The sequence below is a fragment of the Hemitrygon akajei genome, chromosome 9, assembly GCF_048418815.1.
Source record: "Hemitrygon akajei chromosome 9, sHemAka1.3, whole genome shotgun sequence".
In the NCBI taxonomy this organism is placed as follows: Eukaryota; Metazoa; Chordata; class Chondrichthyes; order Myliobatiformes; family Dasyatidae; genus Hemitrygon; species Hemitrygon akajei.
In genome coordinates, this window is record NC_133132.1 from 151,346,103 (window position 1) to 151,362,105 (window position 16,003).

Below are 16,003 nucleotides of genomic sequence, written 5' to 3' on the forward strand. Positions count from 1 at the left end.
TGTCCTAGATTCCCCTACCACGGGAAATAACTTTGCCATTTCTAATCTGTTCAGGCCTTTTAACAATCAGAATGTTTCTTTGAGATTCCCCCTCATTCTGAACTCCAGGGAATACAGCCCAAGAGCTGCCAGACGTTTCTCATACAATAACCCTTTCATTCTTGGAATCATTCTTGTGAATTTTCTCTGAACCCTCTCCTATGTCAGTATATCCTTTCTAAAATAAGGAGCCCAAACCTGCACACAATACTCCAAGTGAAGTCTCACAAGTGCCTTATAGAGCCTTAACATCATATCCCTGCTCTCATATTCCATACCTCTAGAAATGAATGCCAACATTGCATTTGCCTTCTTCACCACCGACTCAACCTGCAGGTTAACCTTTAGGGTATCCTGCACAAGGACTCCCAAGTCCCTTTGCATCTCTGCATTTTGAATTCTCTCCCCATCTAAATATTAGTCTGCCTGTTTATTTCTTCCACCGAAGTGCATGACCATGCACTTTACAACATTGTATTTCATTTGCCACTTCTTTGCCCATTTCCCTAAATTATCTAAGTCTTCATGCAGGCTCACTGTTTCCTCAACACTACCCACTCCTCTCTTTGTATCATTGGCAAATTTAGCCACAAATCCATTAATCCCATTGTCCAAATCATTGATGTACATCGTAAAAAGCAGCGGTCCCAACACCAACCCCTATGGAACTCCACTGGTAACCAGCAGCCAGCCAGAATAGGATCCCTTTATTCCCACTCTCTGTTTTCTGCTAATCAGCCAATGTATTTCCCTCAACACTGTAACAAAAGAGGTACAGGTACTGTATATCTTTTGGTGCCTGGAGTCTATGCTGAGAAGCTCTTGAAAGGGTTCCATTAGTTCGGATGTGCCACCATTCTAAATAAGTACAGTACTGTGCAAAAACAATCTTAGGGACATATGTATAGCTAGGGTGCTTAAGACTTTTGCACAGTACTGTTTTTGTCAGAGAATGAGTTTGTAAATCTGTCAGGAGCAATGTCCAGACTGGTTCAAGATGACAGGAAGACGACAGTAACTCAAATTACCATGTATTATGACAGTGGTATATAAAAAAAAAATCTCTGAACACGCAACACATCAAACCTTGAAGTGGATGGACTACAGCAGCATAAAATCACACTGGGTTGGTCTTAAGCACTTATACATTTAGCTAGGATACCTAAGACTTTTGCACAGTACTGTATTTGTCATCATAGAACAGAGAGTGAGTTTGTAAATCGGGCAGGATCAGAAGATGTTGGGAATGGCGAGGGTGGAGCACCGTGGGGGGGTGCGTGGCTGGGGGACAGGTGGCACAGGAGAGCCAGCGGGGGTGGTGGGGGTACAGACACGAGGCAAGGTCATAATTCCAAGCAATTGGTTTATTGATTATTACAGAATATCTCTACATCTCTCTGGTGCTTCCCACTCCCCCTTTTCTCCCACAATAGAGACCCATATCAGAATCGGGTTTATCATCATTCACGTACGTCATAAAAAAAAATTCTTTTTGCAGAACCATTACAGCGCAATTCATAAAATTACTCCGGTACTATGCAAAAGTCCTAGCATCCTATGCATCCTAACTGTATATATGTGCCTAAGACTTTTGCACAGTACTGTCATTCTACGAAGTTACCTGTCAGTCATGGGCCTTTGCGGCTTGCCATAGAATGTTGATCTGCCAGGTTTCTCGAACACCTGTATTTACTAACTGTTATCTTAACTAGAGCCGTTAAGCCCTTGTGCTTTCAATTTAATCTTGTCAAGTTAATTATGACTGACATATGTTTCCCGCATTCTTGCCACCCCTAGATTTTTTGAAGGTTAACTCTTTAGAGGAGGTCTACAGTGTTATGGAGAATGATTTGTCTCTAAGGCTCTGTTGGTACTCCAATGCCTAACCTCTTATTTCCCTCTCTTTATGTGGACTTGCCCATTCCTCCGCTCCTGGATTGAGTCATTAGCCTGCTGTCTGCCACTCCTGAGTTGAGCTGGTGCCAGTGACCCCCATGACAGAGAGAGTTTGCCATTCTTCCACACTTCAGTCCAGTCCTGTAAGTGTACACCATGACACCTGTCTATATTCAAATGTTAAAAGCCTGTGATTATAGCCATTAAAATAAGTTAATTGTTTATTGTCATCTTTGTGTTCAAAAAGTATAAAAACTTGTATAAGTCTGGAAGAGGTGAATGAGGTTTTCCTCAGAAGATCTACTGTGAGAATGAAATCTTTTCTAACTCCCAATTGCAGCTTCCATGTGGCTCAGTGTAGTCAGATACAACGGATAGAAAACAGTGTAAAAGGTTTTCTAGTTTACTTGATGACACGAGACTTTGAGATGTTGTGTCAATGTTAACAACTTCCAAAATCAGTCCTTTGCTTATTTACTGTGCCATCACTTCTGTTAGATTTTTCCTGTCGGTGAGGCAGAACTTTTAACTGCGCAATATTTGCTGACAGGTATAATTTTTTGAGTAACTCTGTATCAAGTATGATGAACCTAAAGGACAGCTTTCCCATTTTAGTCACGATCCCTTTATACTTAATGGCTTTTGTGTCTGAATCCATTATGGTAATCACTAATGGCTACTTGTCCTGATATGTCTGTTTATGTATTTGTTTAGTTAGAGATACAGCGCAGTAACAGGTTGTTCTGGCCCAATAAGCTTGCACTGCCTAATTATGCCTATGTAACCGATTAACCTACTAACCCGTACAGCTTTGGACTGTGGGAGGAAACCGGGACACCTGGAGAAAACCCATAAGGTCACAAGGAGAATGTACAAACTCCTTACAGGCAGCAGCAGAACTGAACTCAGGTCACTGGTGCTATATTAGTGGTACAGTAATTGCTGTATCCATTATTTGTACTACACTCTAATGTAGCAGCTTCGATATGTTGGAGTGCAACGGTAGGCTACTTCAGAAGGCAGTTAAATTTAAATTACAGTGATGTGGACTTGGTAAGATCATGTGAAAATCAGCTGAGCAATGTAAGTGAACAGTCCCGTGGTTTAAAATTAGGAGGACTATATTTGGATTGAGAGATGAAAAGCTGCTTTTGATGATAGAAGTGATAATCAGAGGGCATAGGTTTCAAGTGATTGGCAGAGGAAACTTAGACAACATGATGGAAATATTAACATGAGGATTTGCAAAGCTGTGTATGCAGAATCAGTAATAGTATTCAAACAGAATGGGATAAATATGTGAAGGAGAAATATTGTTGGAATATGACTAAAATGTGGAGCTGAACTAGGATCTCTGTTATTGCTCTCTCAGGCTTACTGTGCTTATTCTGTGCTGTACTATTCTGCATTTTTATGAAACAAAAGTAGTGTGTTAAAGAAAAAGGATTAGCTTTATTTGTCACATGTACATTGAAACATAATTTACAATGAAATGTGTTATTTCAGTCAAATCAAATCAATGAGGATTGAGCTGGGCAGCCCACAAGCGCACACTTCCGGCAGCAACTCACCAACCCTAACTGTACGACTGGGATGTGAGGAAGTGAATACAGGTTGACAAGAGTCTTATTATGTCCTTACATAGGAATATAAGCACATTGGAAGTAGTAGAAATGGGCTCTTCAGCACCTCAATTTAATTTCACCATTTAACCCAGCACCACTTTCTTGCATAAACCACCATAAATCTTGTTTCACTTAATGCTTGAATAGCTGTTGATTTCTGTGCTGAATATACACAGCAGCTCAGCCCTCTTGGGTGGAGATTGTCAAAGATTAGCCATCCTCTGAGAATAGATTTTTTTTTTCACTGGCATCATTAATAACCTACTGTAAAACCTGGATCTAGACATCCTACAACAATCAACAATAGGTAGAGACAAAGAATGCCATTTAACATAGGGAATACAGAATTCAATCACAAACTCACAGACACCAATGTTATGATGATAGGTGAAGTTGACCAAGCAACTAAATATTGATTATTCTATTATCAATACCCTTACCAATCTTCAAAAAGAGTACCCTGAGACTTCTTACTTCTACCTGAATGTTGCCCAGATACACACAACCTTATCCCTTTTGAAGCATAAAATAGAGTTTTTGCTATATAAAGTTCATTTCAACATGATTAAATTTATAAACTAGAAAATATAATAATATCTGTTCTTTAAAAATGTGACCTTTTACTTCATCATTCTGGTTATTCATTTTAATCAATGAATTAGGAAAAGTCAAGGATGACGTGCGCCTTCTGGCATTTCTAAGTTCATTACTCCTGACTGTGTAGAGGAGAAATAAAATCAAGAATCTGGAATAGTAAAGAAAAGCTTTATTGTGCAATACCAATCAATCAGAACAACAAGAAAGACTCTGACTGTTCTGCTCAAGCCAATTTCCCCCCGTTTATATGTTTCTGATATACATACAGGATCAAACAAAACAGATATATTTTGTTTATTCAATCATTTCCCCAAGTCTTTGCACCAGAGGTGTTAATTTAATGAATGTCTCTGCTCATCTTCCTTGACCATAGCAATTAGACCTATCCTCATCTCATCCTTCCTTTGGTATTACAAGATTTGTCTCAATCAAATTAATTTTACAATACTTCATCAAATGTTCCACAATGGTTTTCAGAGACATTTCAGATTTAATTAACAGAGGAACATAAACAAAATGCTGGAGGAACTCAGCAGGTCAGGCAGCATCTATCGAAAAGAGTAAACAGTTGACGTTTCGGGCCGAGACCTTTCTCGGGTCCAGTTTGTTGCTTTGGATTTCCAGCATCTGCAGATTTTCTTGTGTTTGTTAATTAACAGAGGTTCTTACAAGCCCCCTTTCTTTTTTCAGCAGAGCATACTCCAAGGTGCAGCTAAACCCAAGGACAAACAGAAATTGCTTCAATTTCCACCCTTAATCCTTGGATTTAACTATGAATTTTGCTAATTCCTAATTCTTATTTCATTCTACATTGGCCATGTACAGCTGCTTTTTCAATATATTTAATTTAGATGTATCCACAATTCATCTGGCAGGTAATTCTATATACTGATCAGCCTGTTAGAAAGGAATTCTGTTTGAACTTTTGCTTCAAATTCAAAAGCTGCACATATGAGATTAATTTCATTTTTAATAATCAAAGCCTTTGTATTCTATTTTGAACAGAAAAATAGTAAGGATATTGTGAAAAGTTTTGAAAAAAATCCCATATTTAAGGATGGCTGCTTTCTGTTGAGAAACAAGGTAATCAGTGACATAGAGGATGAACAGACTAATTTAACAAGTGTCACAGGTAACTGCCATTTTAATGCTACCAGCCCACCAAGAGCAAAAGCTGTTACATTTTATATCAGAATTGCTTTGTTCCATGGATATAAACTTTTAATTAGAAAAACCTGTTACCTGATATCTGTGCTTTTAAAAAACATGTTGATTTGCAATGTTATTTAATTGGAAAGGATAAATTCAGATACAAATTCAAAACAAAGAGGATCTACTGTGGGCACCAAAAAACAATTTCCTTTTCTCTGTGGAACTCTGGTGTTCAGCTTTCTTAGGGCTTTTGAAGCAATCTGTGAGTATTTAATTGCATATTTTTCCAGAGGGAAAATGTAACTTGCAGAGAACCGAGCTTCAAGGGACACTGCTAGTTGGAAAAGAACATGGTGTATTTAAATGAAAATTCTTAATTATAAGTGAGATGGTCAACAAGTCAGAGAAATTTTGCAAAGAGAAACAGGGTTAATGTTTTAGGCTGACGACCTTTCATCAGGGCTAGGATAAATCAGAGATTAAAATGTTTATGTTACAGTAAAAGGAACTGAAATAATTAATAGGGTGGACAGGAGAATCTCAAGAGAAATGGAGCCAGCTGAAAGATGATGGTAAAAGTGTTGCTGAATAAAAAGCAAAAGTTATGTCTAGGGAGGTATAAATTGGAGGAAATGAATGAAAATTGAAATAGCCTGAAACTGGGAGAGAAACCAAACACTGGGAATTTGAGGCACAAGGCTGGAATAGCTGCTTATCTGAAATCCTTGAACTGATTGTTTCATCTAAAAGGCTTGGTATAACCTATTTGGAAGATAAGATGCTGTACTTTGAACTTTGAACTTTCTGGTAAGAGTGTAAGAGGCCAAAGTTAGAGAGTTTGGAGTTGAATGAGTTAAAGTGGTAGATAACTGGAAGCTGAGAATCACCTTTGGGAATTGAACAAAGATACTCTGCAATCAATCTGCATTTAGTTTCCCTAATATGAAAGTGCCTACTTTGTGAACTATTCCAAAATGGATAAAGTAGAAGTAAATTTCTGCTGGGTTATATGCTTGGGGCCTAAGATGGTAAGGGAGGAGGGAAATTGTAACCATTAAATCTACAGTGGTACAGGAAGATTCCATGAAGGGAGTCAAAGTTCAGGGGGGAAGATTAAACAAGAGAATTACAGAGTCAACAGTTTCTTCAGAATGCTGAAGAAGGTGAAGATATGTTTGGTAGTGGCTCTGCATTCTTTTGAGTGTAGAGACTGAACAGGAGGGCAATTATTAAACCTACTGAAGAATTGGCTTAACTCATTAACTATTTACGGCTGCATTCTAAGGTTCTACAGCTAGACTGATTGAAGCCAGTGATGTTCTTCATGCCTCTCCACAGCTCCTGTGTGCTATTCTGCCCAATTTTGTAATCCAGCTCTCTCCTGTATTTCTCTTTAGCCACCTTGAGCTTCTTCTTTAGCTCCTCTGCACATGATTCAATTCCTTTCTGTCTCCTGATCAAAAGGCTCTCTTTTTGTGGTTTAGAAGAGCTTTTAGATCACTGGTGACCCATAGTTTGTTGTTAGGGAAGCACCGAACAGTCCTTAATGGAATTACAGTGTCCACACAGAAGTTGATGTAGCCAGTGATGTCCGTTAATGTCTTCCCCATATGGTTCACAAAACACATTCCAGTCAGTAACCTCAAAGCAGCTCTGCAAGGCCTCAAGGGCCTCTGGAGACTATCTTAGTGGTACTAGCTGTTGCTGTACTTTGGGCTTGGTTTGAAATGTGATCTTTCTGTCAATGCCATGGAATTAGTAAGGTAAAATGTACAAGACCAGCAGCAATGGACATTAGTGCATCACTGTAAATATCCTACCGTTCTCCTACCATCTGGCAGGAGGTACAGAAACTTCTCTGCCCGGACGTTCAGACTAAAAAACAGATTTTTTTCCCACAGGGCTGTCATGCAACTGAGCAAAGCTCTATTTTAGAGTTGTTTGTTTTTAATTCAATTGTAACTTAGATGTCACTCTAAATAACTCAGATGTTATTTTAAATTTAGTCATCGTGTTTTAGTAATTGAATTGCCAGTAGGCTGTTTTGCTCTGAATTGAGTGGCACTGCAATCTTGTCCTCAGCAATGACAATAAAGCTCTAACTACTGTTTACAACATACTTGTCAATAACATACAGTGTTCCTCCTTACCCCGAGCACATATTTTCCAGATTACTTAGCAGTAACAATGGTGAAATTTTGTTTTGTACTGAGCACATAAACTTTAACTTTTGAATCGTAGCACATACACACAATGACCACTTTATTGGGTACCTCCAGTAACTAATAAAGTGGCTATGGAGTATATGTTCAAGGTCTTCTGCTGTTGGAGCCCATCCACTTCAAGGTTCGATGTGTTGTGCATTCAGAGGTGCTCTTTTGCACGCCACTGTTGTAATACATGGTAATTTGAGTTAATGTGTCACCTTCCTGTCAGTTTGAACCAGTCTGGTCATTCTCCTCTGACCTCTCTCATTAACAATGCATTTTCACCCACAGAACTGCTGCTCCCTGGGTGTTTTTTTGTTTGTTTTTTGCACTATTCTCTGCAAACTCTCACAACGCTCACAAAATGTTGGAGGAACTCAACAGGTTAGACAGCATTGATTGTTTACTCTTTTCCGTAGTTGCTGCCTGACCTGCTGCGTTCCTCCAGCATTTTGTGTGTGTTGCTTGGATTTCCAGCATCTGCAGATTTTCTCTTGTCTATAAACTCTGGATACTGCTGTATGTGAAAATCCAGGAGAGTGAGATTCTCAAACCACTGCATCTGGCACCAACAATTATTCTACAGTCAAAATCACTTAGGTCACATTTCTTCCCAATTCTGATGTTTGGTCTGACCAACAAATGAACCTCTTGATCATGTCTGCGTGCTTTTGTGCTTTCAGTTGCTGCCACATAATTAGCTGATCACATATTTGCATTAACAAGCATGTGTACAGGTGTACCTAATAACGTGCGTACTATCTATATTCCTTAGATATGCCTATTTATAAGTTAATGATTATGATACTAGGATTGACATAAGACAATTTCACAATAGTGGCTAAGCCACCCCTTTGCAGTCAGTCAGTGGCCTATGTCACCTTCACAAAATTCTGCTGAACCTGCTTGGGCAAGGTATCGTTTCAGTGTGATATCGCAAAAGGACATTGAATACAGCTGTGGTGTTCACAGTTCATCAACTTCAGGCCATGAGCATATCTATTTTAGTGCATTTGATTAAAGCAAATCAACTTTCTTAAATACAACAAATCGCCATAAAGCGAGGGATGAAAGTGAAGATGATTTACTGTGGCCAATTAACTTACGAACTCTACATGCCATTTCAATATAGGAGAAAACCCACAAAATCACACTAAGGTCTCTGTACAGGCAGCACTGGGATTGAACCCAGGTTGCTATGGGCAAGTCTGAGCTATGCCACATTGCTGCTAGTTGGATTTACTGCCTAGTAGAAAAGAGTGTCCTGGGTGCAGATTGGAAGATTATTTTTACAAATTGAACTCAGTGAAAATTACATTGAAAATCTATGAGGTACATGGGATGAGCTGTGCAGGGATAGAGACCAGGTCAGATTCTAACTACCTTTTGAAAGCAATGGCCTCATTACCAAATGAGGATAATTATGTGGAAGTAGTGTTCATTAGATTTACTTACGCCAAGATTTTGATGCAAAAGCAACTAGGAGAGCAAAATATCCTGGAAATATTCAGCAGGCCAGGCAGTAACTGAAAGAAAAGCAGATTTATCATCGCAAGTCACTGAGTTTTAGCTGCATTCTCCATTTTTATTTTTGATTTCCAGCATCTGTAGTTTTTTTACTTTTCATTCAGAGATTTTTCATCTTAAATAGAAGCATCTATGATGTCCTCCCAAAGCAAGCCATCAGTCAATAGACAATAGGTGCAGGAGTAGACCATTCGGCCCTTCGAGCCAGCACCGCCATTCAAGGTGATCATGGCTGATCATCCACATTCAGTAACCTGTTCCTGCCTTCTCCCCATATCCCCTGACTCCGCTATCTTTAAGAGCTCTATCTAACTCTTTCTTGAGAATTGAGAGAATTGGCTTCCACTGCCCTCTGAGGCAGAGCGTTCCACAAATCCACAACTCTCTGGGTGAAAAAGTTTTTCATCAACTCTGTTCTAAATGGCCTACCCCTTATTCTTAAACTGTGGCCTCTGGTTCTGGAATCCCCCAACATCAGGAATGTGTTTCCTACCTCTAGCGTGTCCAATCCCTTAATAATCTTATATGTTTCAATCAGATCCCCTCTCATCCTTCTAAATCCCAGTGTATACAAACCCAGTCACTCCAATCTTTCAACATATGACAGTCCCGCCATCCCGGGAATCAACCTCGTGAGCCTACGCTGCACTCCCTCAATAGCAAGAATGTCCTTCCTCAAATTTGGAGACCAAAACTGAACGCAATACTCCAGGCGTGGTCTCACCAGGGCCCTGTACAACTACAGAAGGACCTCTTTGCTCCTATACTCAACTCCCCTTGTTATGAAGGCCAACATGCCATTAGCTTTCTTCACTGCCTGCTGTACCTGCATGCTTACTTTCAGTGATTGATGAACAAGGACACCTAGATCTTGTTGTATTTACCCTTTACCTAACGATACCATTCAGATAGTAATTTGCCTTCCTGTTCTTGCAACCAAAGTGGATAACCTAACATTTATCCACATTAAACTGCATCTGCCATGCATCTGCCCACTCACCCAACCTGTCCAAGTCACCCTGCATTCTCCTAACATCCTCCTCATATTTCACACTGCCACCCAGCTTTGTGTCATCTGCAAATTTGATAATGTTACTTTTAATCCCTTCATCTAAATCATTAATGTATATTGTAAGTAGCTGTGGTCCCAGTACCGAGCCTTGTGGTACCCCACTAGTCACTGCCTGCCATTCTGAAAAGGACCCGTTAATCCCCATTCTTTGTTTCCTGTCTGCCAACCAATTTTCTATCCATGTTAGTACCCTACCCCCAATACCATGTTCTCTAATTTTGCCCACTAATCTCCTATGTGGGACCTTATCAAAGGCTTTCTGAAAGTCCAGGTACACTACATCCACTGGCTCTCCCTTGTCCATTTTCACAGTTACATCCTCAAAAAATTCCAGAAGATTAGTCAAGCATGATTTTCCCTTAGTAAATCCATGTTGACTTGGACCGATCCTGTTACTGCTATCCAAATGTGCCGTTATTTCATCTTTTATAATTGACTCTAGCATCTTCCCCATCAGTCACTAAGCACTGTAAATTTATTCAATCAATGAGGTGCCATCAATGAACAATATCAAAGCATACAAAATGCTGGAGGAACTCAGCAGGTCAAGCAGCCTCCACGGAATGCTACCTGTCCTGCTGAGTTCCTCCAGCATCTGTGTGTGTGGCTTTGGATTTCCAGCGTCTGCAGAATTTCTTCTGTCAATGAAGAATATCACACTGGTTGAGAGATGGTCCCTGAGAATGGAAAATTCAGAGAAGCAAGAAAGAAATTATGTGGATTTCAACAAAGATGACACACCTCTCTGTTAGAGTATTACAGCACAGCAGATGGAACTGATAATGGTACACAGTAACATGATCATGAAAATTGCTTCATCCTAAGTATTGCACAACTCTAAACTGAAAATACAGATGTTCTTTACAAAACAGGAAAATTAGAATGCAAATATTTAAAAATAAATTTATATATAGAGGAGCGGAGTTAACGACAAAATATAATTTTAACCGATGAATTATGGCAGCCCAATCTTTGTTTGTTTTTTTTAGGTTAGTTTGTTTTAGTTTGGGGTTTTTTTTCCCCTTTTGTTATAATTATAATTATCTTTTTCATGGTTAATTACTAAGAGATTGGGAGGTTAGACTCCATTTATTACTTGGAATATGTGTTTCTACATGTTAACCGTTATTAATGTATTCCTGATCTCTATGTATTAGTATTAATATTGTTTATTGGAAACTTAATAAAAAGATTGAAAAAGAAAGAATGCAAATACTGTCTGGTTCCATTTGAGTGGAAGGAGCTGGTGATACTATAAGCAGTGCGTATTCTATTGACTTTGAAGGAAAAACTTGAAACTGGAGACAGTAGTAATAGTCTCAGTATATATTCATTCCCCAGGATACAGTTTGCGTGTATTGAGACTCTGTCCAGACCCAAGAGATCTTGATGAAGCTCTGGAAATAAGCCAGTATCCCATGAAAACAGTAGGGGATGTTGCCCAAGGCCTGAGTGATGGCTTTTTGCTCTCTGGAAACAATGAAGCAGTGGAAACAACATAATTAGACTATGACTGAAAACTGAACTCTCTGATGAGAAGACATAAGGAGAAGCAGCTAAACATGAATAGACAAAAGCTTAAAATGCGGAAACTCTCCTTCATAGGTCATCTGATCATCCGAGGTGCTCCGAAGCAGATCCAGCCAAAGTCACTGAGGTGAAAAATGCGAAGCCTGAGGGATGTCGCAGATCTACAGCAATTTTTTGATGTTGGTAAGCTATCACACAGATGATCAAGAAGGTAAAAGGATTGGCTAGATACTCATGATAAGATAATCAATCAAATCCTGGAAGTGATTGGGTGGAAGGGTGGATAGCTGTACAGTGTACTTGAACATCATTGAAGCTTTATAAACACAAAAGATTTTACAGATGCTGGAAATCCAGAAAAACACAAACAAAGTGCTGGAGGAACTCAGCAAGTCAGGCAGCATCTATAGAAATTAACATTTCTGGCCAAGGCCCTTCGTCAAGACTGGAAAAGGAAGGGGGAAGGAGGATGTTTCTCATTGACAACAATTGAGTGAGATACCAACAATCCCCAAAAAAGGCAAACCAAATAAAGACAGATTAGCTTGATAATTTGTTATGGAGCTAGTTTTCAATTCTCAAAAATACTGTTATATAATTGTAAGCATAAAATTTTCTGATAAAGCTGGCATCCAGTGTAATGCACAGGGTAATATTTCAGTTTGGTGGGATGGAATCAACCTGAACTGCTGTAGTATAAATAATTAAAATAAGAGAATTCATTACCTTTTGTTTAACTTAAGAGTTAAACTTCCCTTCCCCTCTTCTACTATTCCCCACTCTGGCCTCTTACCTCTTCCTACCTGCCTATCATCTCCCTCTGGGTCCCCTCCTCCTTCCCTTTCTCCTATGGCCTACTCTCTCTCCTATCAGATTCCTTCCTTTACCTCTCCTACCCATCTGTCTTCACCTCTCACATTCTAGCTATTCTCCTTACCTCTCATCATCTTTTTATTCTGGTGTCTTCCCCCTTCCTTTCCAGTCCTGAAGAAAGATCTTGGCCTGATACGAAAGATGCTACCTGACCTGCTGAGTTCCTCCAGCATTTTGTGTGTGTTACTTTGGATTATGCCGGCTGTTTTATTAAGGCAGCTAGCAGTATAGACAGAATCCATAGAGGGGAAGCTGTTTCCAAGTGTGTTGAGCGGTGTCCACAGCTCTCTGTAGATTTTTATGGTCTCAGGGAAAGCAATTGCCATACCAAATTGTGGGTGTCTAGAGAAGATGCTTTTTATGATGCAACAATAAAAACTGATCAGTGTCAAAGAAAACATGCCAACTTTCTTTAGTCTCCTGAGGAAGTAGATGTGTTGGTGTGCTGTTTTAGCCATGTTGTCTACATGGTTGAACCATGAAGAACTGTTGGTAATGTTCACTCCCAGGAACTTGGACAGGAGGAGGAGTATAGGAAACTGATACAGGACTTTGTGATATGGTGCAACTCAAACTACCCGCGTCTCAATATCACCAAGACCAAGGAGATGGTGGTGGACTTTAGGAGATCTAGGCCTCATATGGAGCCAGTGATCATTAATGGAGAATGTGTGGAGCAGGTTAAGACCTACAAGTATCTGGGAGTACAGTTAGACGAGAAGCTAGACTGGACTGCCAACACAGATGCCTTGTGCAGGAAGGCACAGAGTCGACTGTACTTCCTAAGAAGGTTGGCGTCATTCAATGTCTGTAGTGAGATGCTGAAGATGTTCTATAGGTCAGTTGTGGAGAGCGCCCTCTTCTTTGTGGTGGCGTGTTGGGGAGGAAGCATTAAGAAGAGGGACGCCTCACGTCTTAATAAGCTGGTAAGGAAGGCGGGCTCTGTCGTGGGCAAAGTACTGGAGAGTTTAACATCGGTAGCTGAGCGAAGGGCGCTGAGTAGGCTACGGTCAATTATGGATAACTCTGAACATCCTCTACATAGCACCATCCAGAGACAGAGAAACAGTTTCAGCGACAGGTTACTATCGATGCAATGCTCCTCAGACAGGATGAAGAGGTCAATACTCCCCAATGCCATTAGGCTTTACAATTCAACCGCCAGGACTTAAGAACTTTTTAAAAGCTATTATTAATGCTTTTTGAGATAGTGATTTAGATGCATATCATATTTTTTACTGAGTTAAGTATTGTATGTAATTAGTTTTGCTACAACAAGTGTATGGGACATTGGAAAAAAGTTGAATTTCCCCATGGGGATGAATAAAGTATCTATCTATCTATCTTGAAACTCTCAACTCTCATCTCCACAGCACCATTGATGTACCACTCCCTTCTATGACGACCTTATTTGTTGTTGGGAAGGTTGTTGTCATGACACCATAAACACTAAACTCTCAATATCTTTCCTGTACTCCAACTCATCATGATCTGTCACCTTCTACTGTGGTGTTATCTACATAGTTATAGATGGAGCTAGAGCAGAATTCGGCCATGCAATCAGGATTGTACAGTGCAGGGGAGGTGAACCTATGGCACGTGTGCCCAAGATGGCACACAGAAAAATTTTGTTGGCATGCAGTATGCAGTGCCGTTCCTTGATTCCTTAAACCCCCACCCATAAGAAAAAAATGAAACAATGGATGACTTTTTAAAAACTGAGAGCAGTGAGATATTTTCAAAGGAAATGTCTCATGCTGGATTGACGCCAGCTAAATAGTTTCAAGGACGTATGACATTGGATGATAAGTTTTGAAATCCTTGCTGTTCTCAAAATATTTAGATAGTAAAATGTTTACAATAACAATACCATTTAGAAATGATGTTATTTTTAAATTGTATTTTCAAAGATAAATATTAATAATTGTTAAACTGGTTTTTAAGGTGCTTCATTTATTTCAGTTTGTCTCTGTTATACTTTATTAGTTATAAAATAATGAATAAAATTAAGCAAGAGGACTCGTGCTTTTTCCATAAAAAATGTCCATAATTATTGTAACTAATTTATTTGTCAATGATAATTACTGCTCAAAATTACTATTGCATGCAAAGATAACATGGGCCAGAAGCTGACCCAAATCATCAAGCAACTCTACATCAAAGCTAGCAGTGCGGTACTTGTTCAAGGCACAGTTAGAGAGTGGTTCCACACATCAGTTGGAGTCCGACAAGGTTGCCCCTTTTCACCCACACTGTTCAATATTTTCCTGGAGCAAATAATGACAGATGCCCTGGAAGACCTTATTGGCACAGTCAACATCAGGGGTGAGATCATAACCAATCTCAAGTTCACCGATGACATTGATAGGCTGGCAGGAAGTGAGGATAAATTGACCTACCTTGTGAACCATCTGGATGATACATCTACCAGATATGGCATGGAGATCAGCACAGAGAAACAAAGCTGATGAGAAAGGGTGAGGAGCCAGTCACAATAAAAATCACAGTCCACGACGAGAACTAGAGACTGTCAAAGGGTTCGATTATCTTGGTACCATCATCAACCAAGAAGGATCAAATCCTGAACTCCTTACAAGGACAGCCCAACAACAGCAATGCTGGATAAACAAAAACCAATCTGGAGAGATAATTACAGCACTGTCGGATCTAAGTTGAAACTCCTGCATGTACTTGTGTTCTTCCTTTTCTTGTATGCATGCAGATCATGGATTTTGCCAAATGAACTGCCAAAGAAGATCCAGGTAGTAGAAATGAGATGCTTCAGAAGGCTCCTCGGCATCTCTTATGCGGACCTTGTCTCAAACAATGAAGTATGGAGAACAATCACCCAATGCTTGAGACATTACGAAGATCTACTGCCCACATTAAAGAAGAGCCAACTGAGATGGTATGACCATATAACAAGATCAAGTGTACACTCAAAGACCATTCTTTAGGGAATGGTGCAAGGGAAAAGAAAAAGGGGAAGACAGAGGAAGAAATGGATAGAAAACATTGTACAGTGGACTAGGAAAAGCTTTGCTGCAACCCAACAATCATGAGAGTTGGAGGCAACTGGTGCGGTGCTCATCTGTATAGCACCCCTATGATCCAGGCATGTTGTGGTATCTGTAATCGTAATTGTAATTGCCAACTTGAGCAAACACTCTCAAAAAGGTTCACCACTCTGATATAATGTATAGAGAAGGGGGTTGAGGATACAACGTTGTGGGGCACCAGTGTCGAGGATAATCATGGTGGAGGCATTGCTGCCTATCCTTATTGATAATGGTCTGTCAGTCAGGAAGTCAAGGATCTTGATGCAAATGGAGGTTTTGAGTTCATGGTCTAAGAATTTGTGAGCGAGTTTGATTGGAATTACAGTATTGAAGGTAGAGCTGTAGTAAATATACAATACTCTAACGTTTGTTACTTTACTGTTCAGATGCTCCAGAGATTGGTGTAGAGCCAGAGCGATGGCATCT

The 16,003-nt window shown here is 39.8% G+C and overlaps 1 protein-coding gene across 1 annotated transcript in view; it reads left to right on the forward strand.

Annotated features, from left to right (window-relative positions):
- The first annotated feature begins 1,395 nt into the window (after positions 1-1,395).
- epb41l2 (erythrocyte membrane protein band 4.1 like 2) overlaps positions 1,396-16,003 on the forward strand; it is a 200,130-nt gene continuing 185,522 nt past the window's right edge. Inside the window, exon 1 of the mRNA XM_073057274.1 lies at positions 1,396-2,078. The gene's annotated coding sequence lies outside the window, so the exon portion shown is untranslated. The remainder of the gene's footprint in view (positions 2,079-16,003) is intronic.